Here is a 12,757-nt window from a genome sequence, read left to right as displayed (position 1 = left end):
TATTGCATATTGCAGTTAGTGTATTCATTTTATTTTGTGTTTTATTTCTTATGTATTTGAGAGTGAGCATGATTACACATATAACATTTTGCATCCTATTACATAAGACATAGCTTTGCCTATGTATTCTACATCATTCCTGAGACCCAGGACTTTCATCGATACAGAAAACAAGTGGAACAATTGGCTTTTCGAACAGGATTAAGTTTTTGGCAATTCTCTGACTTGAACTCAGGGCCTAGCAGGCCCACTTCATGAATGGTTAAATGTTAGCACACCAGTCTGATGCAAGTGAAGTTGGCAGGCCAATTTGAGAACCTGAGATCAAGCCCTAGGAATGGCCAATATATAAACAGGTAGATGTTTAGATTGCAGTGTGTGTGTGTGTTTGTTTGTGTGTGTGCGTGCATGTGTGTGTGTATTTACATATGTATATGCATCTATAAATATATACAGAGAGAGACAGATAGACATTTATGTAGAATCTAGTGTATAACCCAATATAAAGAGTGTTGTCTGTACCTTATTTTTATATATTCTATTACTACCAATTATTTGGTATAAAATTATGCTTCCAATTATCATGGTAGAAGAATTAACAAAGTATTAATTAATCAATGACCTATATTTATTGCATACAATCTTATACTGGAATGACTAGCTAGTTAGTAATTCAATTAATAAATTTCAAATATTCTATTAATGTTCCTATAGATAGGAATGAGTTTCCTAGGATCTTCAGCTGTGTGTAGGTGGCAGTCCTAGGATCGATCTCAGGGCCTAGGTGTCTGGTTTGGCTCAGGCTTCACTGACAGCCCCTCAGCCATCATCCATGCAAGGTCATATACAATTTTCAAGCCAAGTCATTGAGACTCAGGAGGGTCACAGTGCTAAGGAAACAAAAGTAAAAACTGTTGTGTAACATTTCCTGGTTTTTCCTCCTCCATTTTTGTTGGTTTAATGTATTTTTGCCAGTGCTGGGAGTTGAACTCTGGTCCTAGGATCCCTGGATCATCTGTGGGTGTAAAAGTTGCACCACAGCCTAGGGTAATCATGGTTTAAGACACAATAAAATGTTTCCTTGAGCAAAAGGAGCTCAGGGAAAATGTCTAGGCTCACAGTTCAAGCCCAGGACCTGCCACAAAAAAAAGAGCCAGTAACTCCATATGTCTGTGTATGTATGCATGTATTTGTGTCAGTGAAGATCCAGAGTTGCTATGAAGAACGGCACCCAGCTAGGAAATTTGCTTTGAATAGAATGATTTCATAGCACAGAGTGCTTTCAAGACAATCCATGTTTCGGGGCTCCCTCAGTGTTCCCAGTGTAGCCTGAGGGGTCTCCATACTCCAGGCTGCCGGAGGAAGTCGGCTTCATTGTTGGAACAGGCAGACAAAAAGTTTCACTTCTGTAAATCTGCATAGCAAACAATTCATCCGGGCAAATTAATGAGGATGAATGTGCGCAGGTTCTGAAGGTCAGGAGAAAAAGGCCTGTTCGTACCCCAAGCTATCTCTCTCCCCAGTGGTCTGTTTTGATAGGAAACCTTCATTTGTGCCACCTTCTGTGGCAGGCCAAGTTCCCTGCACTCATCCTGTCTTTGTAAGACTATATTTCTGTGTTGAAACAAACTGCTACAATTAATTCAAGAGTCCTTCTGGCAGACAATTAGGGAGCTGAACATAATGGAATGATATATTATTGGCAAAGGTGCCTCCATGTGGGGTGTGTGTGTGTGTGTGTGTGTGTGTGTGTGTGTGTGTGTGTGTGTGCATCCACCATTCCTGGTGTTTGAACTCAGGACTTAACTGAAGAGCTAAAGTAATTCCATTTTAAGATCAAGCCCCCTGAGCTGCGCTGCCCTCAAAGTAACCCCCAAAGAGAGCTGTGCTGCCAAAGAGAAAAATAGTTCTCAGAAAAACCGCAGGTTGCCACCAACCCTGCCCACCTTTAAAGAACAGAACAGTTGCCCAGGTGTTCCAGTTGAAAAAGGGAAGTGTGATCAGGGTGGACATAAACCCCCTGAACTTGTGAACTTGCTTGTGTGGAAACCCCCTAAACTTGTTTGTTTGATACTATAAAAGCTGTGTCAATTTTATGCTTGGGGCCTCTTAGCATCACCAGTTACCAAGTACACATAGGACCAAGCTCCAGCTAGCAATAAATGACTCTTTGCTGTTTGCATTGATCATGGTCTCTGGTGGTCTGATAGGGGGCGTCCGAAATCTGAGCACTTTACGTGGGAGCTTGTCCGGGATAGCCCCCCCCCATAAGCCACACAGATACCTGATCAGCGAGTCATTCAGCTAGCCGGTAAGAAGGGGTGCAGCTGCTTTATGTTGCGTGTTATGTGATGATTTGCAAGTAAGGTTTTAGAGCTGGCAAGAAACGTTGGTAGATGTGCTACAAGGTAGCCAGCAGGCGAGTTGAAGAAATTCCCTGGGCCCTTGGGGAAGCCTTCCCCAGTGGAGTCTCGCTTCACTCTGTCGTCTTTTGGACCATGACTTGTCCGGCCTCTGCTACTCTGGGTTAAGGGTAGATTATCCACCTCCCGGGTAGGGACTCATTGGCCTCCGCCATCCTATGGGACAGGACTCGTCTGGCCTCCACAACCGTGGCTTAGGGGTGGATTCGAGCTGGAGATCAACATGCATGCTCTCTTTGTCTCATTTGTAGTTGCCATTTTAATTCAGCGCCTCTCTTTCTTTCCTTTCCTTGTTCATTTAACTTTCATTTTCAGATCAGCGGGCATCCTGGAGCCCCCCGAATGGGGTGGCCAGACTCTCCTTTCACCTCAGCCGCTCTCCCGTTTTAATACTTTTGGAATTTTAGGATGACATCAAAGGTTGACTTATTCTCTAGAAGAGGAGGCAGTGGGGGAAGGGAGAACCTGCAGGATCTAGCAATAACTTTGAAAGGGGCCTGCAGGGAAAACTCTAAGCCAGATGAATCTGCCACTGACCACCAAGTGCCACCAGCAAGATCTTAGCCTCGGGCCTTGGCCCAGAGGGTCTGAGTATGGGGGGGAGACTGTCAGTCTGAGGGGATGGCTTCCAGGGTCTTTTTTCCCTTGCCCCAAGATGACTGAGAATTCTCCTCCACCTTGGAAGGCCTCTGGATCAACATTTGCAGGAATCTAAAAAAAACAAAGAAAAAAAGAAATCCTCTGGTGGTAAGATGTTGCCCAATTCATGGAGATCTGATTTTGTCTTTGTGTCCACTTGTCTGTCTTGTTTACTTTGGTGTCGTTTCTGTTCTATTTTTGAGGTGGGGAAATTCTGGGTGAGGGTGGCCAGCTCACTCAACAGATTCTGAATTCAGCTTGCTGATTGAGAATGGCGCAGTTCTAATAGGAATGAACTGAGGGCCCATTAGTCCCCAACTCTGCTTTTGGCTGTTGTCTAGTTCTGTTTTAGAATTGGTACCTGTTTTAAGTGTGGATTCTTGGTTTTTGTGTTTATTTATATTTTTGTTATTTATTTGAACATCTCTGAGGAAATAAAAGTTCTAGCCTCTGGCTGACCTCAGCCACAGACCTGCTAGGCTCGCGTCACTGTGAGGTATGTAAGGTTGCTGGACTAGTCTGGTTCCTTTCAGGTCTTGGGCTGAATTTTCTCCTTGTGGAGGCTGCCTGAGCAGAGAGTGTGGAAGGCTATGTACCTGGTTTGGATTTTTCAGCGAGTCCTGACAATGTAACAATTTGTAAAGTGCTCTTGTCTAAAATTGGATAAAATTCAGGCCAGTTTAGTTTTAGGTGACCCCTTCAACCAGCCCTTCTCCAACAGGTGGGATTCAAAAGATCCGTTGATGAATTGCCTTGCTAAACAAGCGAGCCCTGGGAAAATGAAGCTTAACAAAGGTACTTAGTTTAAAAAAATACTGTCTTAAATTTTTGTTAAAAAAACTTTGAAAAAATTTATGTAAAACTGATTTTGATTTATGCACGCTTTAAGATCTGTGTGTTTTCTATGTGTTTGTAAACATGTTCAAGATAAAAATTGTCAACATGCTGTAAAAATTGGGTGAATTTAAGTTTAAAATGTAAAAGGTTAAGAGGTTTAGACATTACTAAAAATTTAAAAAACTTTCACATTCTTTTAAATGGCTTTTTAAGGATTCTTTAACGTAAAAATTAGAAAATCTGTTATTTTAAATTTTAATATTTTTAAATGCTTTGGCAGTTTGGGATTTAGTTCCCTTGGCTAAAATTTCAGGATAAATATTAAAAATTTAAATGGAAAGGTCAATTTAGCACTGTTACAAAACATGACATGTTCTGTCTGTCTAAAACTGTATTTTATTCAAACCTCCCTACCCCCCAAAAAAGGGAAAATTTAGAAGACTACCTAAGATCTATATTTAGGGGTGAGGCTGAATAGGCAGAAGTGTAGTTAAGCTGGTCATGCGTGGTGGGACCGACCTAGGGCGGGGGTGCTTCATAGATGGTGGGACTGGCCCTGGGAGGAGTCCACACATGGTAAAAGAGGGCAAGCTGGCACAAACGCAGTTCATCTAACCTTAAAGAGTCAGATTGGGTGCAGGCACATTCCATAGGAGGGGCTGAGTTGCCCATCTTTGTTCTGTCCCTTTTCCCTGCAGATAGACCCTGAAAACATGATGGTTAAAATGCGTGATGTGATGATCTGATTAGTATTGCTAAAACTGCCCCTTGTATGTGTTAAAATTAAAATTAAAATGGCCTTCAAAAGAGGGTTAAAAAGTTTATTTGTATAATGTAACTTGCTTTCAATGATGTTCTACAATTAGGATGTTTTTAAAAGTTATAAAGGTGTTAAGCCTAGCTTCTTGGCATACTAATGGTGATTGTAATTATTTTTTTCTAGATTATTATTTGTTTTTATTGTGAAAATACTGTACAAAGGGGTTACAATTACATGGGCAAGATAATGAGTACATTTCTTATCAAGCATTGTAGCATCCTCCTTTGTTTCCCCTTCCCATCCCATCCTTCCCCTATCCCCCCATTCAAGCCTCCAATCACCCCCCACAAACTTTACAACCAAAGTTGTAAAGTTCGTTTTCGACATAACGACTTGTACATCTCATTGTTGCAATATTTCCACCTGTATCACTATTTAAACGATTCGTTTTTTCCCTTACCCTCCACAAATTATACTAACATCAAATACAGTGAAAGCAGGGGTTATACAATGTGGGAGGACATACAAAGCAACAAAGATATCATCTTATAAATGTGTTAGAAACAATCGCATGAAAGAAAACAGCATTTGAGTACATATTTAGGGTTCATTTCCCTAACATAAATTTATCTGAGCTTTTCTGCTTGATTCAGGCATATACTATTTATTGGAAATAAGGAAAACCATGGGACCTATATTTCTTTGGGCCTGGCTTACTTCACTTAATATAATTTTTTCCAAGTCTTTCCATGTACTAACAAATGGGGCAATGTCATTCTTTATGATGGACGCATAGAATTCCATTGTGTGTGTGTGTGTGTGTGTGTGTGTGTGTGTCGCATTTTCTTGATCCATTCATCTACTGAGGGGCATCAGGGTTGATTCCATATCTTAGCTATGGTAAATAATGCTGCAATAAACATATCGTGCTGGTACCTTTCGTGTGGTCTTGTTTGTGAACATTTGTGTAAATGCCCAAAAGTTGGATTGCTGGGTCATAGGTGAGCTCTATGTGGAGTCTTTTGAGGAACTTCCATACTCCTTTGCAAAGAGGTTGAACAAGTTTACACTCCCACCAACAGTGCAGTAGGGTTTACTTCTGTCCACATCTCCTCCAGCATCTGTTGTTATTAGAGTTCTTGATTATAGCCATTCTACCTGGGAGGAGGTGGTATCTCAATGTTGTTTTGATTTGCATTTCTTTTATGGCTAGGGAAGTTGAGCATTTCTTAAAGTATGTATTGGCGCTTTTTCATTCCTCTTCAGACAAGTTTCTCTTTAAGTATTTAGCCCACTTATTTATTGGGCAATTGTTTCTTTGAAGATTTGTTGTTGGGGGATTTAATTTTTTGAGTTCCAGGTATGTTTTAAATATGAGACCCTTGTCCGTTGTTGTATGGCTAGTGAAGATCTTCCCCCAATCCGTGGGCTTTCTATTGATCTTGCAAGCTATGTCCTTTGCCATGCAGAAGCTCTACAATTTCATGCAATCCCATTTTGTCCAACCTTTCTTTAATTTGTTGTCTTTCTGGGTCTCTATTAAGAAAATTTCAGCCTGTGCCAAGGAGACAAAGGGTTTCTCCTATTCCATCCTGTAATGTTTTCAGTGTCTGCTTTGACTCTGATGTCTTTGATCAATTTGGAGTTGATTCTCATGCAGCGTGATATATAAGCATCTAGCTTTAGTTTTCTACAAGTAGTTAACCAAGCCAGCACCATTTACTGAAGAGGCTGTCTTTCTTCCATTCTATTTTTTTAGCCCCTTTATTGAAGATTAAATCGCTATAGGTCTGTAGGTTCATTTCTGGGTTTTCAATTCTATTTCATTGCTTCTGAGGTCTGTTCTTGTGCCAGTAGCAAGCTGTTTTGATTACTATGGCTTTATAGTCGAGTTTGAAATTTGGTATTGATATTCCTCCAGCACTGTTCTTTCTGTTGAGGATAGTTTTAGCTATTCGGGTTCTTTTATTGTTCCATATGACTTTTTGGATTGCCTCTTCTATTTCTTTGAAGAATGAGATGGGAATTTCGATAGGTGTTGCATTGAATTTGTAGATAGCCTTGGGAAGTATTGCCATTTTCACGATGTTGATCTTTCCAATCCAGGAGCATGGGAGTTTTTGCCACTTCTAAGTTCTGTTTTGATTTCCTTTTTCGTTTTTAAAGTTTTCATCATTGAGGTCCTTCACTTCTTTGGTTAAGTTAATTCCTAGGTATTTTATTTTTTTGTGGGGCTATTACAAATGGAGTTGCTTTCCTAATGTCAGCAACACTTTACTCATTGTTGGCATACAGAAAAGCCATTGATTTTTGGGGGTTAATTTTATACCCTGCTACTTTGCCAAAGTTTTAAATCAACTTGAGTAATTTGGGAGTGGAGTCTATGGGATTCGTTAAATACAAGATCATGTCACCTGCAAAGAGGAAGAGTTTTATTTCTTTTTTCCCTATTTGGATCACCTTTATGTTTGCATCTTGTCTTATTGCTGTAGATAAGAATTCTAATACTAGATTGAAGAGAAGTGGTGATAGTGGACATCCTTGTCTTGTTCCTGAGTTAAGAGGAAATGACTTTAGTTTTTCACCATTAAGTATAATGCTGGCTGTAGGTTTGTCATATATAGCCATTATTGTATTGAGGAATGTTCCATGGATTCCTAATTTTTCCAGAACCTTCATCATAAAGGGGTGTTGGATCTTGTCAAATGCTTTTTTTTGCATATATTGAGATAATCATGTGGTTCTTATCCTTGCTCTTGCTTATGTGATGAATTATATTAATTGATTTGCGAATATTGACCCAGCTTTGCATCCCTGAAATGAATCCTGTTTGATCGTGGTGTATGATTTTCTGGATGTTTAAGACGACTGGCCAAAATTTTGTTGAGAAGTTTTGCATCAATGTTCATCAAAGTAATGGGTCTACAGTCCTCTCTCTTTAATGAGTCCCTGCCTGGTTTTTGGATGAGGGTTATCATAGCTTCATAGAATGAGTTCAGTAATGAACTTTCTCTTTCAATTTTATTTAAGAGTTGGAGAAATATTGGTATCGGCTCTGTTTTGAAGGCCTTGTAGAATTCCACTAAAAAACCATCTGGTCCTGGGCTTTTCTTAGATGGGAAGTCTCTTATTGCTGTTTCTATGTCAATCCTTGATATGGGCCTGTTAAAATGGTTTAACTCATCTTGGTTCATTTTTGTCATGTCAGTATTTGCTAGGAAAAGTCCCATTTCTGCCAAGTTTTCAAACTTATTAGCATAAAATTTTGAGAAGTATTCCCTTATAATGTTCTGTATCTTGGTTGTTTCTGTGGTGATGTTTCCATTCTTATCACTGCGTTTATTTATTTGGGTGCGTTCTCTTCTTTTTCTGATAAGATTTGCTAAGGGTCTGTCAATTTTATTAATTTTTTTTGAAGAATCAACTCTTTGGTTTGTTGATTCTTTCTATATTTTTTGGATTCTAATTCATTTAATTCTGATTTAATTTTAATTATTTCTTTCCATCTACTGGATTGGGGTTTATCTTGCTCCTCTTTTTCAAGAAAGCTCAGATGTCTCATTAAATTGTTGGTTTCAGATCTCTCCAATTTGTTGATGTAAGAACTCAGAGCTATAAACTTGCCCCTGAGTATTGCCTTTGCTGTGACCCAGAGAAGCTGGTAATTTGCATGTTCATTGTTGTTGAATATCATGAACATTTGAATTTCCTTTCTCATCTCTTCCATGACCCACTCGTGAATCAGCAGTGTGTTGTTCAGCCTCCATGTGTTACAGGATTTTCTTTGGTGGCTTTTGGTGTTGAGTTCTAATTTTATTCCCTTGTGGTGTGAGAGAATGCAAGGTATAACTTCAATGTTTCTGAATTTGGACAAGTTTGCTTTGTGGCCTAAAGTGTGGTCTATTTTGGAAAATATTCCTTGTGCTGCTGAGAAAAACGTATATTCTGATGCTGCTGGGTGGAATATTCCATAGATGTCTGTTAAATCTAGTTGATCTATGCAGTTTTTTAGATCTCCGTTTTCTCTGTTGAGTTTTTCTGAGTTTATCTATCTAGTGGGGAAAGTGGTGTGTTAACGTCCCCAACAATTCAAGTCTTTGGAGATATTGGGATTTGGGGGAAAATAGTGTTTCTTGCATAATTTTGGGTGCTCTGTTGTGTGGTGAATTGTGATTGTAATTCTTGCATTAAGAATAAATTCCATATGATTTTAAAAGTTTTAATGTGTATTTGTTTTAAAACAAGCAGCCATGAGACTTCCAGATTTTTCTGTGCATGTGATAGTGTAGAATTGAACCCAAGGCTTCATATATATGGGGCAAACCCTCTACCACTGAGCCCAGGAATGACAAATGTAGAAATACATATGTAGATTGTTACATATATATATATATATGTATGTAAGCACATATATATATGTATAAAACAAGACACAGATGTCTGTATATTATCTAATTTTATATACTATATTACTTCCAATTATGGATAAGTTATTCCTTCATTTATTTAAATATTACGGTTAAATACATAACAAAGTATTAATTGAAAATTAGTCAATGTACTATAATTATTGTGTATAATTTTATAATATAATCATAAACTAACTACTAATGTAATTATTACTTTACAACATTCCATTCGTATGGATGTATATCGGAATGTGTTTCTTAGGATCTCCTTCCATTCATAGGTGGCAGTCCTGGGATTCGCACCCCAGGCCTAGGTTGTTGGTTTGGGCTATGGCTTCCCTGATAGCCCACCAAACGTCAGCAGTGCAAGGTCATGTACACTATCTGGGCCGTGTCATTTAGACCCAGGATGGTTGCAATGCAAAGGATAAAACAATGTAATACCACCTTCTGGAACTTCCCAGTTTTGTACTTCTCCTTTTTTTCCCCCTCTGCATTTTTTTTCTTTTTTTTTGGTTTAGGGGCCAGAACTCTGGCTCTGGTGTTGTACCTCAACTCTTCAGCTCAAGGCTATCACTCTACCACTTAAGCCATAGCGCTACTTCTGGCTTTTTTCTGCTTATGTGGTGTTGAGGAATCGAACCCTGGGCTTTATGCATGTAAGGCAATCACTCTATTACTGAGCTTCTTTCCCAGCACTTCTCCTTTTTTGCCAGTCCAAAGATTTGAACTCTGGTCGTAGGATCTCAGGATGGGCTGTGTATCCAGAGGCTGCACTCCAGCCTAGGATGATCGAAGCTGACGCAGAGTTGTCACAAGCTGAGTTCAAGCCCCAGTCCTGGACAAAAAAATCAAGGCTCTGGCTTGGAATTTGCACCATTTTTCTTGCAGCCCTGGGATTTGAACTCAAGGTCTGGGTAACTCTGTGGCCCTGTTGGGGAGAGTAAGCTTACCGTCGTTGAAGACAAGAATTTCAGCCCAGTTTCCAGGGCCCGAATTCAAGCCCCAGCATTGAAAAAAAAATATTCGTATATGAGATCTATTTACGTACATGGGTTTATTCCATATGATATTTATTACCCTTGTTTTTTATTTTATTTAGTATTATTACATATATAATATTTATTTCATTTATTACATTTTATCACATGGATGTATTTGCATAAGGATTATAGATCATACTGAGACCCAGGACTTTCACAGAGAAGGAAAAACATGTGTCAAAATTGTCTTCTGACTCCACATATAAACTTCTGGCAATGCTGAGATTTTAATTCACAGCTCACAATGCCCAATTCATGAAAGGGTCAGTTGTACTACAAAAGCCTTTGGCAAACTGAGCTGCCAGCCAGTTCTGTGGAACAAGCCATAGTAATGGCTGATAGATATAGATAAAGATGTGGATATAGATATATAGACAGACAGAGAGAGAGAGTGAGAGATAGATAGATAGATAGATAGATAGATAGATAGATAGATAGATAGATAGATAGATAGATGTGTAGTTTGCAATATATATGAGAGAGAAAATGTGAGGATATTAAATTATACATTTTATGAATTATTATTAAATTATGCCTCCATTTAATGAAGTAGCATTAATGTAAAAGTAGTCAGTATTTTTTAATTGGGAGAATCATACAAAGGAGCTAGAATGGAAGACATAATAAAATATTTTTCGTGTGGCAATCTATAAGAGAATCATGAACTAATTGCAAATTTATTTGTTACTTTTATAACAATCCATTAAGCATTCACATGAATAGGAAAGATTTTCTCAAGATCTCCCTCCATTTGTAGGTGGCAGTCCTGGCAATCAAATTCCAGGCCTGGGTAGTTTACTTCGAAATGCAAACCATTAGCATGACACTGTGAAGATTTCAGTTTGTCACAATGAAAAAAAGAACAAGAATAAACGAAAGCCAGGTGTTATTTACTCCTGCCTTTAATCCTAGCTCTTCAGGAATCTGTGAGGTAGAGAATGCCAGTTTGAATTCAGCCTGGACAGGAAGTCCACAGCACTCTTATTCGAAGTTATCAAAGGAATAAAAAATCTCCATGAATGGAGCTGTGGCTCAAGGGCAGAGCTCTACCCTTGAGCAAAAGGAGCTCAGGCACAGTGCCTAGGCTCCTAATACAACCCCCGGACCTGCCTAAAAAGAAACAAACAAAAAAATCAAGTGACTCCATGTCTCCCCATATATGTATGGATGTATTTTTATCGGTGAAGGTCCAGAGTCCCTAAGATGAAAGGCACCCAGCTAGGAAATTTGCTTTGAATAGAATGATTTCATAGCAGAGACAGTGCTTTCAAGACAGTGCATGTTCCGGGGCTCCCCTCACTGTTCCCATTGTAGCCTGAGGTTTTCTCGGCACCAGGGACTGCTGAAGGAACTCTGCCTCATTGTTGGAACAGGCAGACAAAAGGCCTCACTCTTGTACAATTGTGTAACAAGCAACTCCATCAAGGCCGATTAGTGAGGAGGAGTGTGGTCGGGCTCTGAAGGCCAGGAGAAAAAGGCCTCTTTGTACCCCCAAGCCATCTCTTCTCCCCAGTGCTGTTTTCACAGGAAGCCTTCATTTGTGCCACCTCCCATGGCAGGCCAAGTTCCCTGCACTCATCCTGTCTTTTTGTTAGACTATGTTCCAGTGCTGAAATAACCTGCTACAATTAATTCAAGCGTCCTTCTGGTAGACAACAAGGGAGCTTAACCTAATAAAATGCTTCATTATTTGCAATGGTGTATTCCTAGGTTTCTGGAAGCTTGCTAAATCTAAGCACATGTTTAATATCACAATGCTTCCTGTCATTTAGGGCTGGTGAAGCTCATCAGGTTTTGAAACCTTTGACCTCTCCTAGTTAGGCTCTGGATGGCTAGGTTTCAGGGTTGAACACAGGGCCTGGGTGCTGAGCATGGGCTCAGAACTGGAGCTCAGTGCTTTAACAGTTGGTTTCAGAGCTTCATTTCTGGTATCTGTGTGTGTGTGTGTGTGTGTGTGTGTGTGTGTGTGTGTGTGTGTGCATACACTTGTCCTGGAGCTTGAAATCAAGACCTGAACACTGTACCTGAGTTTCTCCAGTACAAGGATAGCACTCTACCACTTAAGCCACACAGGCACTTCAGACTTTTTTCTAGTGATGTGGTACTAAGGAATCAAACCCAGGGATTCATACATGCAAAGCACTCTACCCCTAAGACACATTCCCAGCCCTCAAATTCAGGTTTATTTCTTTCTTCTCTTGGAAGTTGGAGGAGTTGATGTCTAGGCCTGGGTGCTGTCCTTGAGCTCTTCTGCTAAAGCCAAGTGATCTATCACTTGAGCTACAGCACCCCTGCAGGTTTTTGGTAGTTCAGTGGAGAGAAACCTTTCAAGGAATTTCCTGCCCAGCCTGGTTTTGGGCTGTGATCATCAGCTCTCAGGCTCCTGAGTAGCTAGGATGACAGGTGCAAATCACTGGCGCCCAGCTTCCATTTCGTGTTTCTAAGTGGTGAATAAGAGATAGTAGTCTCTTAGGACCTTTTGTGTCTGGGATAGTTTGGAACCCAGATCGGCAGGTCTCAGCTTCCTCAGTAGGCAGGAAGACAGACCTAAGCTGCAGATCCTAGACTGTAACACTCTGTTGCAAGGGGGTTCTTGGCTCCACGTGATAGGGAGCTAGCGATGAGCCCAACAGGGAAAGGTCAGTG

The 12,757-nt window shown here is 39.9% G+C and overlaps 1 long non-coding RNA gene across 2 annotated transcripts; it reads left to right on the top strand.

Annotated features, from left to right (window-relative positions):
* The first annotated feature begins 3,523 nt into the window (after positions 1–3,523).
* On the top strand, positions 3,524–3,867 carry LOC122109885. Of its 2 annotated transcripts, none has more exons than XR_006147763.1 (2): positions 3,524–3,558; positions 3,784–3,867. It is a non-coding gene; the product is annotated as an uncharacterized LOC122109885 (long non-coding RNA). The 2 variants fall into 2 exon arrangements; XR_006147761.1 differs by lacking the exon at positions 3,524–3,558 and adding an exon at positions 3,566–3,690.
* Positions 3,868–12,757: the final 8,890 nt, after the last annotated feature.

Source organism: Dipodomys spectabilis, unplaced genomic scaffold, assembly GCF_019054845.1.
Source record: "Dipodomys spectabilis isolate Male_0828 unplaced genomic scaffold, ASM1905484v1 ptg000070l, whole genome shotgun sequence".
NCBI lineage: Eukaryota > Metazoa > Chordata > Mammalia > Rodentia > Heteromyidae > Dipodomys > Dipodomys spectabilis.
This window is presented reverse-complemented; position numbering and strand designations above follow the sequence as displayed.